Raw genomic sequence first — 19,566 nt, 5'->3', positions numbered from 1 at the left:
ATGCCTTCATAAGAAATTTTTATCACTTTAATTTGATTTTACTAAAAAGACCGGTGCACTGAAAAATGTTACGAATATTATTAAAATTGCAAATGTGCACTTAAGATCTCTTTAAACCTAATGTTTTTCATTTAAATTTGATTGCACCAAAACATTTGAAATTCTTTCACTAAAAAATTTGTCCCACGTGTCTAAGATTTGGCCGGCGATTCAAAAAGGTTGGGCAGGCCTGGTTAAGAGAGTTTAGGTGCTTAAAACAACAGTACAAAAAGGTAGGCTTTTCAATACGAAATCCCTTCCAAATTTCAATCACGATATGCACATTGTAGACAGAACCGACAGCACCTAAATTTTGTATAGTTGTTTGGAGCCCCCTATGGATACAAAAAACATTGATCTGGTTGGATTAATTCTCATTTGCGTTTCTCTTTGTAACGGATTACTCACCCTAACATCTTTGATACAGACATCTTTTTTTGTCAATTTATTCGATATCTATGGTAGAAATTGTTTATTTAAGTTCTTCAAACTGATCTTGAATTAATTCAAAGTTCGTCAAACTAGGCTATCACTCATCATTTCTTTTCTAGTCTACGATTGCTGACAAATGATTTTCGAATGTTGAGGTACCCAGAAAAAGAAAAATCTAAATAGATGATTTATAAATTGCACGTTTCCTCTATTAAATTATATTATTCCCTGAAATATCTCTTAGTCAAAACGTCTCGAAAGCTCTACAACGAAATCAAATCCCTCACATCGCGATGACTCTTCGGCGTCGATCATAAATCTCTCCGAAAACAATTCAATTAACATAATTTTTATATCCCGATGAAATTGAAAACCAATACCGCCTTTCCCCATGTACCCTTAGGACCCCTTTTTCAACCCCTCGGGCCCAAAACACATCCAGCAGCCTTCCGAAACTCAGCGAATTTATCAAATCCATCACCACCCATCGAAACGGAAAGATTTGGTCTACGCGACGACTCGGCAAATGTGTGCTAGTGACCGGTTGAACTACCACTACTACTATTGGCCTTTGTTCCCTGCATCCATCTGCAACGCGACAAATTCCGTTGAACTCGCCAACCGAACCGAAGCAACGCAACGCAGCTACATATGCGTTTGTGTGAGCGGCCGGCGACCAAGCTGCTGCCTGAGGGGCCAAAACCAAAACGATCTGATTGGAGTCCGCGGTGTTCTCTCTCGGTGTGGTGACGAGGGAAATAATCTCAATTAATTAAAACAAGATAAAACTGCCCAAATGGGGTCGATAAATCACCACCGAGCAGCGCCCGTCGTGTGATACGATCCGATTCGATTCGATTCGGTTCGAATGGCCATCGATGACGACGACGACGCTGGTTCGCTGGTCGAGTTGGTTTAACAGTGTCGCCAGCGATGCTGAATTTTCAGATCATTGATTTTGTAGATTCGACTTATGAATATACGGATTCCATATAGCCGTAGCTGAGGGACGTGGGTTTGAATCCTAATTCCGTGAATCTTCGTAAATTTTCCGTAGATCTGGCATCGTTGAGTGTCGCACAAATGTTAGGCAGCTAATGTTTTATGGATTGTCCAACTGTGCCCTTCCTCTCCGACGAAGGGACGGTTGGTTTGGTGTGGAGTTTCGACGACGACGCGTTGCAGATGATGATGACGACGACGATGGTGTCGATAGTTTGGGTGTATTTTTAGCGTGTCGTTTCGGGTAGTTAAACAGTCCGATAGGGATCTTTCAACCCTCTGGAGATTACGTGTAGACCATCATCAGGTCACCTCGAATACCGGAGGAGGATGCTGCTTTTTTTTCTGTTCTCCGCATTCAACGCTGAATAGAGGCCTAATTTATGGACGAACTTGAGACGAACCACAGCGGAGTTTATCACAGCACGTCTGATTGGACAAAGGGAACCTGTTTTCCCGGGGAAAAATAGAGACAAATTTCATGGTTTTTGATTGGAATTTAATTGACGCAGATGAGAGCAGATATTCATTCCTCGTCGCTTTCCGTTACGCTGCTGATGTCCCTCGAGAGTGAGTAGATTTTGATTGACAGATTAGCGGTTGAAGTTGGGTTTCCTACCGGTCGGTGACACGTTGCGTACAGCAGAGCAGCGATCGTTGAAGTGATTGTTTGGGATGCTGTCATGTCATTTTGGGTGCTATGAATCTGCTCAGTTTTTTTTTCTTGCCTTTTCGTTTTGGGATGGTTTTCCACCAACCTGCCGGGTAGAAATTACACAGTTTTAATGGCATTTGTTGTTCAGAGGAGTTCGCAGCAACGAAACTGACATGCGAAATTAGCTTCGAGGGGTGCGAATTTTCCCACCTCTAATGTTTCTCCGATCTGTCAACCAGGCGGGTAAATGAGGGTGAGTGCGACTCTGAATCGACTGAGGGGAATCATGATTTGAGTAATAATGTTGTTTGGCGAATATAAACTGAACATTGATTGTACTGTTCAATGTTGGTTAAGCAAACAGTACATTTTGATTATATACGAATTAGACGGTTGACGGTTGAGATATTGCCTGAGCCTCAAAGCAATTTTTTAATAAATGGCACCCAACGTATTATTTTTGCAAACGTTCCTACATCCCTGGATAAAATAAAATCCCTGGATGATTCCTAATAAGTATTCTGGAAGAAAACTGGTCGCAATCCTTTAGACACTCCTAGTAATGTTTATGGAAAAATCCACAAACGAATACTACTGAGAAACGTTTATGGAGGAATTCATAGAAAAAATCCTTCAGAAATAGCTGGAAGTAATCATTCTGACAACTTTGGAAGAATGAATGGGCAGCAATTTAAGAACTTTCCCTCAGGCTCAATTACTCCGTTACAGATATTCTTTGGAATGCTGTTCCTACAGACCATGAAGTAAGTAGTGAATGTCGGTTTGAGTACGGTTTTATGAGTCGCTAACGAGTAATATAGGTTTAACAATAGTTCATTGTGGCGGTACTATTCATGCGCATTTTAGAGCAGTGGTTCCCAACCTTTTTGAAACTGTGATCCCCTTATAAATTTAACGAACTTTTCACGTACCTCTGAAAGTGGATGATATCGTACTGGAAAAAAATTAAAACTATCAAAATATTTAATTATGATGTCCCTTAGTTTACAGATATCCAACACATATTTCGTCTGTAATTCATCACAAATAATGCAAGAAGTTTTTTGAGACCACCCGGTGTGCACTAACTTTACTTACAATCTTTTCGTTACGTTATTTTATCGTAGAGAAACTTCAAATGGTCGTGCCAATTTAAAATCAGGTAGTAGAGACAATTTTTCAACAAAAACAATCGCCAAAAAATTTTTTAAATATACTTAGAAGTACGATGGTGATTTCTACGAGAAACATCCCAAAAGACTTTCAGAAATCTTTGGGTGTACCTAAAAGTTCCACTGGAATATGCGAAGTTTTCGCCAAGAAATTTCTCTCAGATAGGTAATACAATAAGCTTTAACGTAGCGAGCAGCTTCAAATATTTTAAGAAACTTAAGTGCAACTTCACTTTTTTGGCATTATCTTCAATGGAACTCCAACTCATATAATTTTTTGTGTGTTTATCATGTTTCTGAGCTGCATTTTTATCAGCCTTATATGAAACATTTTGTTCTACTGAACATAGTTTTGAAACCAAAACCAACAAGTAGAGGGACCAATATATTTTGGATTCCCTGAGCCACTTTCCTGTAAAATTCCCTGTTTGAATCGAAAAGCCAACTCAATTTGCATGCCATTTGGAAAGATAGGACTTTATTGCACTTGCATCAACCGTTTGTACAAAGAAAATGTGTTTATTTTATCAGAAATTAATTTAATTTAATTGGTTTATCCATGCAACAATTATAAAACGTTACACACAGAAATTGAAGCCGTCAGATTTTTTTCAAATGTAAACAAAAACTTTTTTCAAATTTCTGAACAAAAAGCGTAGAATTTATTCGGTTTTCCATTGTCAATCTATTGATAAGACTATGGGCAAGCATATTATACAACTAGTGTCGCGGACTTTGTCGCCAAACGATAAAAAATGCCGGGGCCAAAATATATACCTTGAGGGTCCAAAATGTATTGGTGTGTCCAAAATAACGGTGCTTCACAATTCAATTATTTTCGATGTTTTCCGGGTCCTACATGACCGTATGGGTATTTTTATTTCGTGAATGAAGTTTTTCTCTACACTTTGACTTGGTTACACTGTGCAATTAATTAATTGGGATAAAAAATTAAAATTGCTTCCCTAGGGGGTCCAAAATACGACCGTTATACTACCCTACTGTTGTAGAGATGTGCAAAAGGAATCAAAACCGTTTAAAAGATCCAGATCAGTCAAAAGAACGAGTGATCCGTAGTTCGTTTTTTGGCGAGAGTCGATTCATTCTATCGGCACGGATCAGAGAAAAAGTGACCCGAAAAAAAGTTAGTAACCAAACGCTGTTTTCCATACAAAATGCCCAAGTTTGGGGTGCTGTATCTCAGCTTCTGGTAGTCCGAGTTGGCTGAAATTTGGATGACGAACTACAAATAACTTGAAATTTTGCCTGTAAGGGAATCATTACAGTGCAATCATTTTACACAGAGTTTCAGAGTATTGTTCAAAGACAAAAGTAAGTAATCGAGAGGCTTTTTAATTTAATTCAAAAACAGTAAGTCGTGGAAAAATGGTGTGTTCTGCAAATTTGTATGACTTCTGAAATTGAACAACTTTGTGGAACAGACCAGCAATCCACAACCATATTCACAAGTTCTGTTTGAAATCGAAAAGATTTTCACTAGATTTTTTAAAATCAATCTTTTTATCATTATTTTGACATTTCCGTCGAAAAAAATTTCCAAAGAAAGAATAGGTGTTCTCCATGCAAGCTGCTTCGAATAATTAAATGATCATTCAATAAGCTTTTAAGAATCCATTGCTGGAGAAATTTTAAAAAGATCATCACAGCAGAAATAAGTCAAAATTCTGCTATTAAATGCTAATAAATTCGAGAAGATTACTTAGAAACAGAGTAAAAAATGAAATTTCTTCAATTCCCTCAATAGCTTGCTGAAAAACTGCCAATAATAAAGCCAAAATTATGTACCGAATTTTCAATGTATCTTGGAATGACATGAGGTAAACTTGTTGTTGTAATCTCTTAATGGCAGAAAAACATTTCAATTTTTTTTTTCTTGCACTCGTTTATCAATCATGAAAAATGACACATTTACAATGGCTTCGCGGACCCCTGGAGAAGTCGTCATGGCCTCCTAGGGGTCCGCGGACCACCGGTTGAGAAACCCTGTACTAGATAGTTCAACGGTTCCCACAAAAAATGTTTAACTAAATGTTAAGCCGTTTTATTCAGTTACTTACAAGTTTTTGTACCAGTGTAAAATCAACTCAAGTAGTGTTTTGTTTTGATTCGTGGCTATGTCATTTTGTCTCTCCATCAGGGTTTGGAATTTCGAAATCTATGATTTTTCGCACAAAGAGAGACTGCTTTTTAACTTCTTCAAGGGAACATCTTTTTTCGCTCACGCTTATTTTCCCTAGAGTTACGATGGAGGATAACCGAAAGTCATTCCACACTGGGGATGATTTCTGTTTCACCTCATCATATTTTCACTCACCAACTCTTCTGAGAATTATCACTGAATGGATAAACAACAAAACAACTGGTGCCGGCGACGGGACTCGAACCCAACACATTGCTAAAAACAAGCACAATGCGTACACGCTACCCACGCTACCACATCCACTTGACGAAATCAGGGGTTAATTTGGTGCATACAACCAACTGCTACTCGTGACAATGGGCACAGGATATCCATGGATAAAAGAAAGAGAAAAAAACTTCTCAGAAGTGTGCGATTATCTATTCTCACTTCGTTTTACTGTCGGATAATTTCGCAAGGCAGGTTTTCGCTGAAAATTGTAGTGAGGGAGAAATCCATTATCGTGAGAGTGAGTGAGAATTAGGAACCTTACTCTCCATACAACGGAGCGGCGAAAGTAATGGTTAGGTTGCGAAAGTTGAAAATCTTACATTCGCCGTTTTGTAAATCCTTAAATTAGAACTAGATCGTTTTAAAGTGGAAAATCGAGTTGGTTTGGAGCGGAACGTGTAGAATTTCGTCTGCGAAACACGTAGGATTGATAAAGTAAGTTTGGGTTCTCCGACATTACCCGGAAAACCATTACCTGGAATGCAATTACCCGGAAGACCATTTACCAGAAAACCATTCATCAGAATGAACCATTCACCGGAAAACCATTACTCTGAAAGACCATTTACCGGAAAATTATTTCTCTAAATTGTAGACTTTTTTCAAAAAAGACCTTTTAAAAGTTTTACGGTAATTCAGGTCAGTATGTTGACTTAAAATATTTGAAATGACTACCAAAGATAATGAACAGGGGAGGTTCTTCCTTTAAAATATATAAGCATCGAAGAATAGTCTAAGATATCATCATGTCAATATGCATCATTTTCAAATATTTGCATTTCATAGATGATTCCCTTCTTTTAAAAATAAGCTGTTCTTCAAACTTATCTCTGGAGCTTGTTTCGCTGAACTGGCTAAATAAGGCTCCTACTGTGTAACTTTACTTGTAACATTCGACCGTCAGTTCTCCAAGTGTCCAAATATTAATAAATAAGCAATGATTAGAATTTTCAATACGATTGATTGTGCTTCTTTTCGGCAAGTATGTATCAATTCACCGAATGTAGTTTTCGCGATTGTCCGACATTTCCCCGAAAACCATTTCCCCGAATGAATTTTTCCCGAAGGATTTTCTCCCGAAAACCATTTCCCCGAATGAACTGTTTCCCCGAATGTACCATTTCCCCGAAAGCTTTTTTCAAATACATTTTTCATTCTTTTTTCACTAATCAGTGTAATAGACTATATCCAGCAAGTTTGATAATCGTTTCAAACAAATGATTCTCTTATGAATAATTTGAAACGAAAAACGAAAGATGTGATACATGGATTGTAAATTGATGACACTTTTTACTGGCATGTCTGCTTTCAAATATATGTTAAAAAATGAAGTTCGGTATTCCTATTATGCTGATAATTGTAGAAGGTAGGGTTTGAAAGAATATTTAAGAGATGAACAAATATGACGCTTAATGCCGTTTGTACGAAAATAATTCATCTGAATGACATCTAGATGAACTGGCAACGGCAGAAATAAGAAATAAAGTTTGATTGGTTGAAAACAGTTGACAGGATTTAAAGACGCATTGAAGACTGCATGAAATAATAAATGAGTCACTTAGTTGGTTTGGGACGTATCTGAAAGTTCAGCATACCTGGGTAATTACTTCCGCGTTAGTATTTTTTTTTAACATAAGCAGATGTTTTTTTTGAGCTACAATTAATAACGTAAAAAGGCTGTTTTCAATTTTATAAACATCCCTTCTTTAGTACATAAGTCGTTCTTCCTTATATTATTATATTAGTTGTTCTTCCTTACATCTAATAATCGTTGGCATCAAAATAGTTGATAAATTCAAAGCTTCTCGCCTTCTCATCATCGTAGGCAGTTCTTTGAGGTTTTGCTGTATTTCATCAGAAATTCGCCCTTTTTTATTAGAAGGCTGTTCTTCATAGATAAATATATCAGTAAAATTAACAGAACTACTGAAACTTCAATCAGATTTTTTCTGGTTATCATATGCTTCAAATGACATAGTTAGAACAAATACTGCAGATTTTAATATTTTGATCCAACCTTTGTCATGGTTTCGATCTACTCTCAATTGAGATTTTTTTTGTTTCAAATAGATTTTTTCCTATTGGTGATTATTAGCATTTTTAGTTTTCAATACATGTTCTCTGTATTTGACGTTTTTGACTTGAAAGGTTTCGGAAAAAATACGATACAAGACATTAAAATATTTTAATAAGATTTTTATATGAAAAACTGATATCGATTGTCAGTAAATCAATAAAGAAGCATGTTGTATTTTAAAATATCTAGAAGGAAGACTCAAGGTTAATTTTCAAATAAATAATTACAAGGATCAATGGACTCACTGTAGCTACTGGCACTAAGTATAATGACATATGGCATGAGAAGGTTTGGCCAAATAAGGCATCTTTGCGTAATAATGCGAAACGATGTGAAAGAACAGCCTATTATTAAAAGAAGGGAAATTCAAATTGAAATATTATCAGCTAAGTGCCTTCAAATATTGGAACAGAATTAATATAATGAACAGCCTATTATTCTAAGAAGGCTAAACTAAGCCGAATGTTCATTCGGCCAATCGTCCATATGCGAAATATCTATACTCCAAAGATACCGCTTCCAATGAAACTGACTATCATGTGCTCGCTTTTCTTCATAAGGCTATCACAAAAAAAAAAAATCTAAGTTGTGTTGAGTCAAATGCACGTGGCACATTATTTGAACATCTGTTACCTTAAGCACATGGATTTTATAACAAATTAATCAATTTTCATCTCATCTTTCATCAGCTAGTACGTTAAATACTTTTTGGCAGCAGGATCATGAATAGCTTTCAATATGTCAATTATTTCGGAGAAATGGTTCATTCGGGAAAACGTCATTCGAGGAAATTGCATTCGGGGAAATGGTTTTCGGGGAAATGTCGGACAATCGTTTTCGCAACTTTAATCACCCGAATTCATATCACTCGAATAAAGCTAAAGCCGAAGCTAAAACAATACTTCCGCACATTATCTTAAGAAGAAAAAATAGGTAATTGAATGTATTAGTGAAACTAGCGCATAAGAAAATCTCTGTAACGGTCTACAAACATGATTGACGACAATAAATAAATATCCCTTTTCCTAGAATGACTCATTTCGGGTCATCTGATATTCAGCCTTCTTTATTTGGTTGGAGGTTCTTTAGAGTTACATCGATTTCGGCATTTTTGGCAATATTAATTTAGTCGAAAATGACCAAATATCTCGATTGCTTATTGTACTTTCAAGTTTATGGACATCACAATGGCGAATTGTGTCCCTACTTTCGATCACCAAGGCACTAAATTAATACTTGATATTTTTGGCTATCCTCAGATCATAAAGCTAAAATGAGAATCGCACTGTTATAGGTCGCTTCCCTCGCATGATTAGTTTTTAATGAAATTTCAAAATTGGAATCCAAACTAATTTAAGGCGAAGTAGGCTGTCATGGAAATATGTACGATCGTTGATGATTGTTGCTAAATCAATTTCAAATCAATGAAAATCAGTTGATATTGCTCTGACTCACATAAAAAAGTATTAGCATGTTTTGGCATGTCAGAGCATATAGTGATGGTTTTTTGGATCAATATGAACTATGAGAACCGTGTTGTATTATTTTGAAATTGCAAGCTGCAATGTGAACATGGCTGCCAAAACAAATGACGAGCTACATAGCCTTAATTTACGGAAATAAGAAAACCATCCTAACTTCAAACAATTTTAAATGCTGAGATGTTCCATTTACTCGAATGCACCTTATTTTATTTGATAGGCGATTGTTTCTATATATATTGACTTCTTAGGAGAAGGTATCGACCGTGATTGTTTTTATTTTAATTGTTTTATGGCTTTAGCGGTCATGCGACTCAAAGTTAAAGGGAGTCAATAGAAGCAAATGATGGAAATGAATAGGTGGATAGGCGTCGCAAGGGAGCGATAAGATTGAAATTTAATTAGGTGGTGAAAGTTGAGCAAGCCATTTTAAAGTCAGTAAGCATAGGGTTACCAGACGTACTCTTGTTAGAGTACATGTACTCTTTTTTGCCTTAAAAATTTGCGTACTATTCTTTTTTGCTAAACGGGCTCAAGTGTACTCTTTTTCAGATATTACTATTGATATTCGAACAAATCAAATAATCTGTTTAAGAAACCAGATCAAGCACAAGCACAAAAAAGCATTTACACTATAAATGCCTAAACAAAAAATTATGTAAATGGGCTAAACTTTTCGAAATCAGTTTGACAAAAAACTGGTGTTTCTCAAAAGTAAAATTATTGTTTATTATAAGTTTCACTATTGAAACAATTAGCTGACTTTGGATTAATCTTATGAGTATTCCAATATCTATTTGATTGTATTTTTCTGATTCGGTTTGTCAAAAGTTCTTAGAAAATCAATGGAACTCTGCTGGAGATACCGTGGGAAAATCGGGATAAAATTTGCAGAACAGGCTAAGTGTACTTTTTTCAGAGTTAAAAAAATGTACTCTTTTATGTGAGAGCAAATATGGATGGAAGTGACAGCTGGCAAATAAGCGAAGCATGCTTGATTGCTGCAATGGGCCTCTGCACAAAAATCATGCCATCTCTTTCACTTCTCCATGAATTTAGTAAACAACAAGGCCAGTAAACGTCAAAATCCCATGCAAAATAAAAACAGTGCAGAGTCCCATATTTACTTAGTTTTCCCAAGCATTTGTTTTGCATGCTCTATCCACTCTCTCGATTTCACCTAGAACAGGACGTGACAGCTCAACTAAGACTGCCCCGTTGTTTTTCAGTCAATAACCTTGACGATGCAAAAGCCAGTGCTACCAGTATTCTTTTAAATCAAACCTTCTGAACAAATTCAAATATCAAAGCTCATAATTGGGTAGTTTTTGCACGCTTCATTCATTCAATGCAATAGAGGATGTTTCCTGTTTAAAAAAATCTGGTTTACTTCCAAAACCGGGGATACTTTTAGAAGAAATTGAAAATATACCATTATTTTGCTCTCAATTAAGTTTTTTGTAGTTAGTTTAGCATTGTAGAAACAAATGCGCTAACTTGACATCGAATTTTATAAAGATTTGAAACAAAAAGATCTCATGCAAAATGTTCGAACTTTTGGTGAAAACTCTAATTTAAGAACTAGCAACATGGCCTGGCAAGCAATAAAGTGTCCTGTTGCAATTTAACTCAACGATGTGAAAGTAGGCCTTTGCCAAAATGACCAACACGCTCGTTCAGATCTACTCAAAAGTGAGTAGAATTCGACTCACTTCGGAACAAAGTGGAACTGCTCACAAGTGAGTAACACCATCGTTACTCACTTTAGAGTAACGTTGTCAAATGTCAATATTGGAGTAACACTTACTCACTTCGTTTAATCTGGGATTTGCGAAAGTGAGTAGATGTCACTCACTTCAGAAATAATCTTTTTGGAAATTAATTTATTATTATATTTATAAAATCAAGAGAAAAATATACAAAAGGATAACATTTATTTTATTATCTCAAACATAAATATATGGATAGTACATGATATTGCAAGTAAATATTGCGGTGTTTGTGTCGAAATTTTCGCTGCTCTGGAATGTATCCCCGGATGTTGTAAATCTCTGGGGGATTGATGAAAGCAATGGAGGATGTAGTTTGACGGTACGAGTAGCCTTCCCGGTTAGACTGTAAAGAATTGATAATTAGTCCAATAAAAAGTACGACGGTAAAACTTACCGTTTATATTTTTTTTCTTGCGGTTGTTCGATCAAAACCAGTAGGTGAATTCCGGCGAACAATTTCTCCGAAGAGAAGACATTTTCTTCCAAGAAAAATTTCTATTCTTCAAAGAAAATATGCGCTGGAATTCGCCTACAGGACTTGGCCATTTTCACTCCGACCTCGCTTCACTTGATATTCCGGCGAACAATTTCTTCGAAGAGAATAAATTTTCTTCCATTACACACGCCGCCTACAGTAGGCGAATTCCGGCGCGTATTTTCTTCGAAGGGAAGAAATTCTCTTCCATTACTGACTAGCAAGAAAATTGTCTTTTCTTCGAAGAAAATACGCGAAGGAATTCATCCACAGGATAAATGATACCAGTAACAATTGCCCATTATATTCACAACTTGCATGATTCGTTTTGAGGCACTTGTTTAACAGCGATGTTTACTCCTAAACTTAGAAGCCGAAATTTTCACAAGTCTTTGACGTTTACAAAGTGAGTCAAATATGTTTGTGTTTACTCAAAAGTGAGTAAGGTCGTTTTCTTTCATGATTGAGTAAAAAGTTACTCACTTTGATAAAATAAAGTTACTCACTTTTGACAGCTTACTTGAAACTTCAAAAGTGAGTCAAACTTACTCTCTTTTGAGTAGATTTGAACGAGCGTGAATGAGAAGTGGTCTTTTTTGACAGCAATTGGTTTCGTTTTTGCACTTTTACCTGACACGTCTTGTCTTAGGATTTCACTATGCACTCAAACAAAAGCCTACTTATCCACATTCTTACGTCAACAAATCCATGTAAGACATTCTTAAGACGAGATTCTTAATCTAAATCATGTTTTACACCACTTTAAAGTGTCACTATTTATGTCCAACCGTCCCATTATGCGAATCATCCCATTTCCATTTCGATTGACGCTCCTTCGTTACGGTTCCATTCTCTTCGCTGTTCGACCCGAAGGCAATGCCAATGGGTGAAGCGTGACGCGATCAGAAGCGCATGTGTGAAAGCACGCACAGCCCAAACAGAAACAGCGAAAGACGAGATCTTTTGTTTCCCCATGTGCCGTGCGGTCACCCTGCGATCGAGGATGTTAGTTCGGTCCACACGATCATCCCGCACCCGAGCCGAGAATCCTCGGCGATCGAGAGCGACGCGATGCGAGCGAGGAAAGCGATTTATGTTGTGATCGGTCATAAATAACGTGATTATGAGTGGTGCTGCCGCAGTTGTTGGCCCGCATAAACTTGACTCAGCAGCAGCAGCACTATGGGTATGCGATATGATTTTTTTTATGTATTTGTCAAAGGATTCGAATTCAAGTGGAATTAAATAGTAAAGAAATAAATTCGGTTTAAATTTACTTTTAGACATTCGACTAAACAGCTCGAAGGTTTAATATTATTGAAGTTATGTGTTATTATTACTGTAAAACGATAACTGCGTACTGATTTAAGGTTTCACTAAAACATAAAACTTTTCATGTCGGAAATCTTTCTTAAAAGAAATGGCCCAACAAAAGTTACTAGATCCGACCATGTTCTCCCAAAAATTTGAGGATTTTTTGAATTTAATTTGGTGAGAAATCCAACTTGATATTCGGGAAATTACGTCTTATTTTTTATGACGATTTTTTATCAATTTAAAGAAAATGAAATCGAAAAACAAAAATTTCACCTGATCGGATTCTGTGGAATTCCATGGTATTTCGTTTCGAGCGTTATTTTAATACAAAATTACGCATACCCCTAAGCACCAATGCAAGCTTAGCCTAGTGGCCCCCCAAAAAATATGACGTGATCGGCTGGCAACGCGCGCGCGAAATTCAATCCATTCCTCCCGGTCGAATGTGGCGCCCGCTGTGAAGGGGACCTGCAAATTCCTCAACCAACCGGTCGGCACACGGGCACACGGTTTCGGAGTCGAGCAGAAATTCGAAGGTGTGCTGCTGCTGCTGCTAATTAAGCACTTTTTCTACCACTTGCTGAGAGTGATGGCATGTGCGTTTCGGGAATTTATGGCTCTTTGCTATTTCCGTTTTGTGCTTTTTGGTGCTGGAGCTCGAAGGATTTGCCCGATCACCTGCTGAAAGGAATGAAGAAGGTTGCCGGTTTTTTTTTTCGGAATATTCGATGAGCTAATTGTCACAAAAGTTATGAGTTGTTTGTCGTTGGGTAGAGAGGTCTTCGATGGAGAGTCAAGGATGTTTTGGGAAAATTAGAGCCCCGTTTAACGATGAGAAGGGTCGATATAGGGAATGTGTTTAGCATTAGGGGGTCCCTCGGCGCACGACTTTGTGAGGGCCTTGACGTTTATTGCGAAAAAAAGCTGAATTTAATGTTGACACGCGTTACGGATCGATTTGAGCGTCCAACTGCTTTTAAATTACAATTGTTATCGTTTTGGATAATCGCTTTGCAGATAGCCCTGAAGCTGAAACGCATGAGTTGTCTCTGAACGGAAGAGACATGCAATTCAATCATCAGTTATGCTTAAATGTGCAAATGTTTGTTCAAGTTTTTTTTACAAAGTATCATGATACAGTATACAGTATATGCAGAAGAAAAGTTTCTTAACCCACCGTCGGTCGCCCTAGTGTACTGAGTACACGCACTTTGCGAAAAGTCGAAAAACACGTTGAAAATCCCTTCAAATTGATCCGGGTGTTGGTCCTATTCCAAGATCTACTCTTCTTTTTGCTTGTATAGAAGACATTTTTAGAAAAAATGAACGAAAAGTATTCGAAAACATCGTGTTTTTAACCTAAGTTTTTAGGCGTGTACTCAGTACACCAGTGCGACCGCTCGTGTAACTTTTTTTTTACCGGGCCCGTCACACGAGCGGTCGCATCGTGTACTGAGTACACGCGGAGCAATTTTGATTGTACATCCAAAGCTAGGCAAGATAGAATATGGATGTCTTCGACAAATTTCTTCAGTCCAACGGTACCAATTGGTCAGTGGACAGAAAACACTTTGGAAACATCCTCATCTTCCTGTGGCCATCGGATTGTGCCCCGGGGGAACCGATGTAGTGGACATTTCGCAATGCAACATCTCGTACACAAATATCTCAGGATCTAGATTTTTAGCAAGATGGTGTCTTCGGCAAAGTTGTTCAGTAGGTCAAGGACTAACATATGATAAGCTACCTAACAAGAAAAACTGCCACAAGATGGCGATAGTGAGCATGCAATATTTTAATCACGAATATCTCAAGATCCCGGGGCCCAGATAGCCGTAGCGGTAAACGCGCAGCTATTCAGCACGACCAAGCTGAGGGTCGTGGGTTCGAATCCCACCGGTCGAGGATCTTTTCGGATTGGAAATTTTCTCGACTTCCCAGGGCATAGAGTATCTTCGTACTTGCCACACGATATACACATGCAAAAATGGTCATTGGCATAGTAAGCTCTCAGTTAATAACTGTGGAAGTGCTCATAAGAACACTAAGCTGAGAAGCAGGCTCTGTCCCAGTGGGGACGTAACGCCACAAAGAAGAAGAAGAATCTCAAGATCCCGATTTTTTAGCAAGATGGTGTTTTCAGCAAAGTTGTTCAGTAGTTCAAGGGCTACCATGTGATGATTTTCTTGATTCGGAATTCTTTCAATAGATGGCGCTAGTGAGCATGATATTTTGCGAACACAGATATCTCAGGATCCTGGTTACCTATATAGTTGACGTCTTCGACAAAAGTGTTGAATAGGTCAAGGTCTAGTATGTAATATGCCACCCAACTTGAAATTCTACCACCATATGGTCGGGGTCTGCTAAACCGCACCAAGTGCCAAAAACTTTATTCCGAGATATTTGACTTTGAAGTCTTATCGTGTCTTGATCGCGGACAATTAATTTTAAATTTTTATCGCTCACATGCGATTAACAGTGTTCAATAAGCAACCCGTGATTAAATATACAAGTAAATCATCATAAATTATCGATGTCAGTGGATTTTATTTAATATTATGAAGCACTCAGTTCACTCTGGCTGAACAAAAAACGAAAAATCTGGTTCTTGGTTCGGTTTGGTTGGATGTGTTTCGTAGTTTTCAACAACACAAGTACAATTGGAGACAAATGATGTTAATCATCACCATGCAAGTTGGAATCCATGTCACAAATGTGTACGTACTATGATTGGGAAGGATTCATTGTTATTCAAAAGTCTGAACATGCTTTTGTGTTATGGATATAATATGTGGACAATTAATGCAACGGTCTCATACGCGTCCATCCATACCTTTGATTAAACAAGTCATCCATTTCACAGAACTTATAAATATGTATTGAATCAAGATCCTCACGCGTTCATACAAAGATTCTAATGAGACAACAGTGATAAAAAAAGCGCACCAAGTTGGTCCCATTTGGTGAACAAGCTCAGAGTTCAATGCGTGTACTACACGAATAACCATCATTTCAGCTGTACATTAACCTGCTGATGTTTTACTGCAATATAAAAATTTCCATTAAGATTGGATAGAACAACAACAAAAAAAGTTTCATCGGGATTCAAACTCGTGCCTTCTGAGTGGTAACCTAGTATATTAACGCTACGTCATCTTCACTTCTTGATTGAAGAGTGATAAACTTGGAACAAATCATGTGCACCCTGTCTATCGGGGGTTTGATTTATCGCTATTTTCTGAACAACTAAAGCACACCAAGTCCACCTCAGTTGTTTACACAGTTTCTGATTAAATTGATTCGTCATTTCATTACGGCTCCTGTGTGGATTAATTAACATATTATGTAACAAGCTAATGTAAGTATTTACTGCATGTTAATGTCTTAACTTCATGTCAAAATGTGATTTTCTGATAAACAGTACTTAGTGCGGTGTGGCTGGGTGAAATTTCAAAGAAAATAGATCAACGCCAGTGAAACAATTTTTCATTTTAATTAGTCAATTGCTGTCTAATTTCACTGGCCTCTGTTTCTATGAGTTGCTTGGAATGGATAATTTGTAAGAATATAGAAGGACATTGAGAAAATCTTGCTTTATATCAGAGAAATGAATTCCCTCTGATGACGTGCGTTGGTTTATGGTTCACTCTGGCTGAACAAAATTATAGTTCTACATGCCCTTCCAAAGAAAATTTGTGATCTAGGATTACAAGGGACTTTTCAAATTACTCGATATTTTCATGGTAGAATGGTTATGATTATTTGAGTGCTCTGGAGTAAAAAACTCAATTTCGAAAAAATGGCACTTGGTGCGGTTTAGCAGGACCCCGACCATACACGGGAAAAAATCTGTGGTAAAAATTACTATTTTAGCTGACTACGCCCATTCTTGAAACTACCATGGAATTTCAGACCAATTTACTATGTTTACGGTACATCCCACCACATTACTGGTACATTTGACAGAAATAATTTACAACAATCTGATTTCGACAACAGACATGGTAAAATCAAGCGCATTTCTGATCTGTTGAAAATTGCCGATGCGAGCGCTTAAGTTAACCCTCTAAAATGGTAGTTTTTACCGCACAATTTTTTTGCGTGTATGGTACTAGTGTGATCATGCTGTATTTTGATCGTGAATATCTTAAGATAATGATATTTTAGCAAGATGGTGTTTTCAGCAAAGATGTTTAGTAGGTCAAGGACTAAACATGTGATATGCAGTTTGATTCAGAATTCTTCCACAAAACGAAATTTTCGAATTGAATTATTTCAGGATCCTGGTTAGGAGAATAAAATTAGATTACAAAGATGGTGTCTCTAATGAAGTTGTTCTGTATATCATGGACCAACGTGTTAAGTGTAAAATATACCTTTTCAAAATTCTTCCACATTCAATTCAAAGTGCAATGGGCTGCTACATTTCAAATAATTCCATCAGGCTAGAGAAAGAGCTCCTGGTTTAAATTTTTCAAATACAGAATCTCAAATTCTCGATTATTTTAAAACTTGACGTCTTCATCAAATTTATTAGGTAAGGAAAGTGCTCACATGTTATTGGCAATTATATTTTGAACTAGTGGTCCCGGCAAACTTCGTCTTGCCATCAAGTAGGCTGTTGAAAAACGCCATGGAACGCCCCGTGCAAAATGGAAGTTCCGTTCACTTCTGTTTTTTTTCAACTTTCCCGTTAAATATCCTTTGCTTTTTATGCACACAAACACGTCGGAATACTTCAGGAACATAACTATGGATGAATTTTCAAAATCCGTTAGCCCGTTCTCAAGCCATTTCGTGACATACAAACACCTTTCCATTTTTATTTATATAGATTACGTAACCATGCGCCAGTGAGCTTTTAATTTTCTGAACATCTAATGATACTGATCATTTGGGCTCATCAATACACGTTTTGTCAAATGTTAAAACATTTCGCTACCAGTAAATTAATAGATAAGCACAAAATAAAATTAAACATATAGGATTCATTATACTTCAAATTCTGAATTCAAATTAAACAATATTATTTTTATTTTTATATTTAGTAGAAAAGTAGGACGCAAACTTCTCGTTGCTGGTGATAATCTAAATTCGTTGCTGCACATCTCGTGAGAGCACACTCTCGCAGTACTGGTCGGGTTTGATATTATGACACGTCTTTTTCCTCCGGAAAATCAGCTTGAGAGATAGCCGTATGATTATCGCCGTGACCGATAATTTCACTTACTGGTTGTTTACAAATAAATTCAAAGTGCTCTTTGTGCTAGTATAATCATAATATGGTTATACTAGCACAAAGAGCACTTTGAATTGATTTGTAAACAACATAGGCAATGACTATCACATTCGAGGTGATTCTAACAATGTTGTAGTGTGCGTGCCATCCCGTGAGTCGCCATGAGAGACCGAGTTTCTCATATCACTTTGCACTAACACACATCCATCTTTGTTTTTGTGTAACAGCTTTCTGCCGCCCATGAGCCTCTGTACGTGCCATAAATTCTTTTGTTCTTTTAACTTTTACTGTGCACCGTGTGTTGGAGCTGTCTCGCTCTCTCTCACGGGCAACTCGAAAACAGCGCGCACAGAAAAAGTCAAACGTTTTGTTGCATGCATAGGCTCATTAGGCGGCCTTGAAATTCTGAAGTATATTCTGATGGGATTTTCATGCTGAAGAGCACCGTTTTCGAATCACACGGTTTATTACATGGTAAACATGCTTCAGTCTTGGACAGAATAAACAACTTAGTTGAAGACGCCATTTTCATGATTAAGCAATCACGATCCTAGATATTTGGGTTGAAAATTTAGCATACTCAGTGGCACCATCTAGTGGAAGAATTCCCAGACAAGTGTGGCCCACCACAAGTTTGTACTTGACTTACTGAACTTTTGAGCTCAGAAGTTATATTTGGATGTAATCGGGATCCTCAGATATTAGCAATCAAAATATGCATGCTGAATAGCGCCACCAGTAGAAAGAATTTTAAAACTTGAGGTTCCTTGCATTTAGGCCTTCATCTTAGAACAACCTTGCCGAAGGGGTAATATTTCTTAGTAATGAAAATGTCTCAGGATCATTTTTCTAAGCGATCAGGATCCAAATTTATCTGCGTTCGAAAAATTGCATCTTCAGCGTCGTTTTGTGGAAGAATTCTGAATCAAACGGCACATCACATGTTTAGTCCTTAATCTACTAAACATCTTTACCGAAAACACCATCTTGCTAAAATATCGTTATCCTGAGATATTCGCGATCAAAATACGCCATCTGTTGGTAGAATTTCAAGTTGGGTGGCTTATTACATGCTAGACCTTGACGTATTCAACACTTTTGTCGAAGACGTCAACTTTATAGGTAACCAGGATCCTGAGATATCTGTATTCGCAAAATATCATGCTCACTAGCGCCATCTATTGAAAGAATTCTGAATCAAGAAGATCATCACATGGTAGCCCTTGAACTACTGAACAACTTTGCTGAAAACACCATCTTTCTAAAAAATCGGGATCCTGAGATATTCGTGATTGAAATATTGCATGCTCACTAGCGCCATCTTGTGGCAGTTTTTCTTGTTAGGTAGCTTATCAGCTTATGTTAGTCCTTGACCTACTAAACAACTTTGTCGAAGACATCATCTTTCTAGGTAATCAGCCCTTGACCTACTTCCCCCGGGGTACAATCCGATGGCCACAGGAAGATGAGG

The 19,566-nt window shown here is 37.4% G+C and overlaps 1 protein-coding gene and 1 long non-coding RNA gene across 2 annotated transcripts in view; one reads left to right on the top strand and one right to left on the bottom strand.

Moving 5' to 3' along the window:
* LOC5570445 (T-box protein H15) overlaps nt 1–19,566 on the top strand; it is a 146,973-nt gene that overhangs the window by 50,114 nt on the left and 77,293 nt on the right. The gene's annotated exons all lie outside the window — the stretch shown is intronic.
* LOC110676835 lies at nt 11,207–11,978 on the bottom strand. The gene is made up of 3 exons (XR_002500767.1): nt 11,822–11,978; nt 11,456–11,651; nt 11,207–11,404 (listed from the first exon to the last, which is right to left on the bottom strand). It is a non-coding gene; the product is annotated as an uncharacterized LOC110676835 (long non-coding RNA).

This window comes from Aedes aegypti, chromosome 2 (genome assembly GCF_002204515.2).
Source record: "Aedes aegypti strain LVP_AGWG chromosome 2, AaegL5.0 Primary Assembly, whole genome shotgun sequence".
Taxonomy (NCBI): Eukaryota; Metazoa; Arthropoda; class Insecta; order Diptera; family Culicidae; genus Aedes; species Aedes aegypti.
Note: the sequence above shows the minus strand (reverse complement) of the source record. Positions and strands in the feature narration are given on the sequence as shown.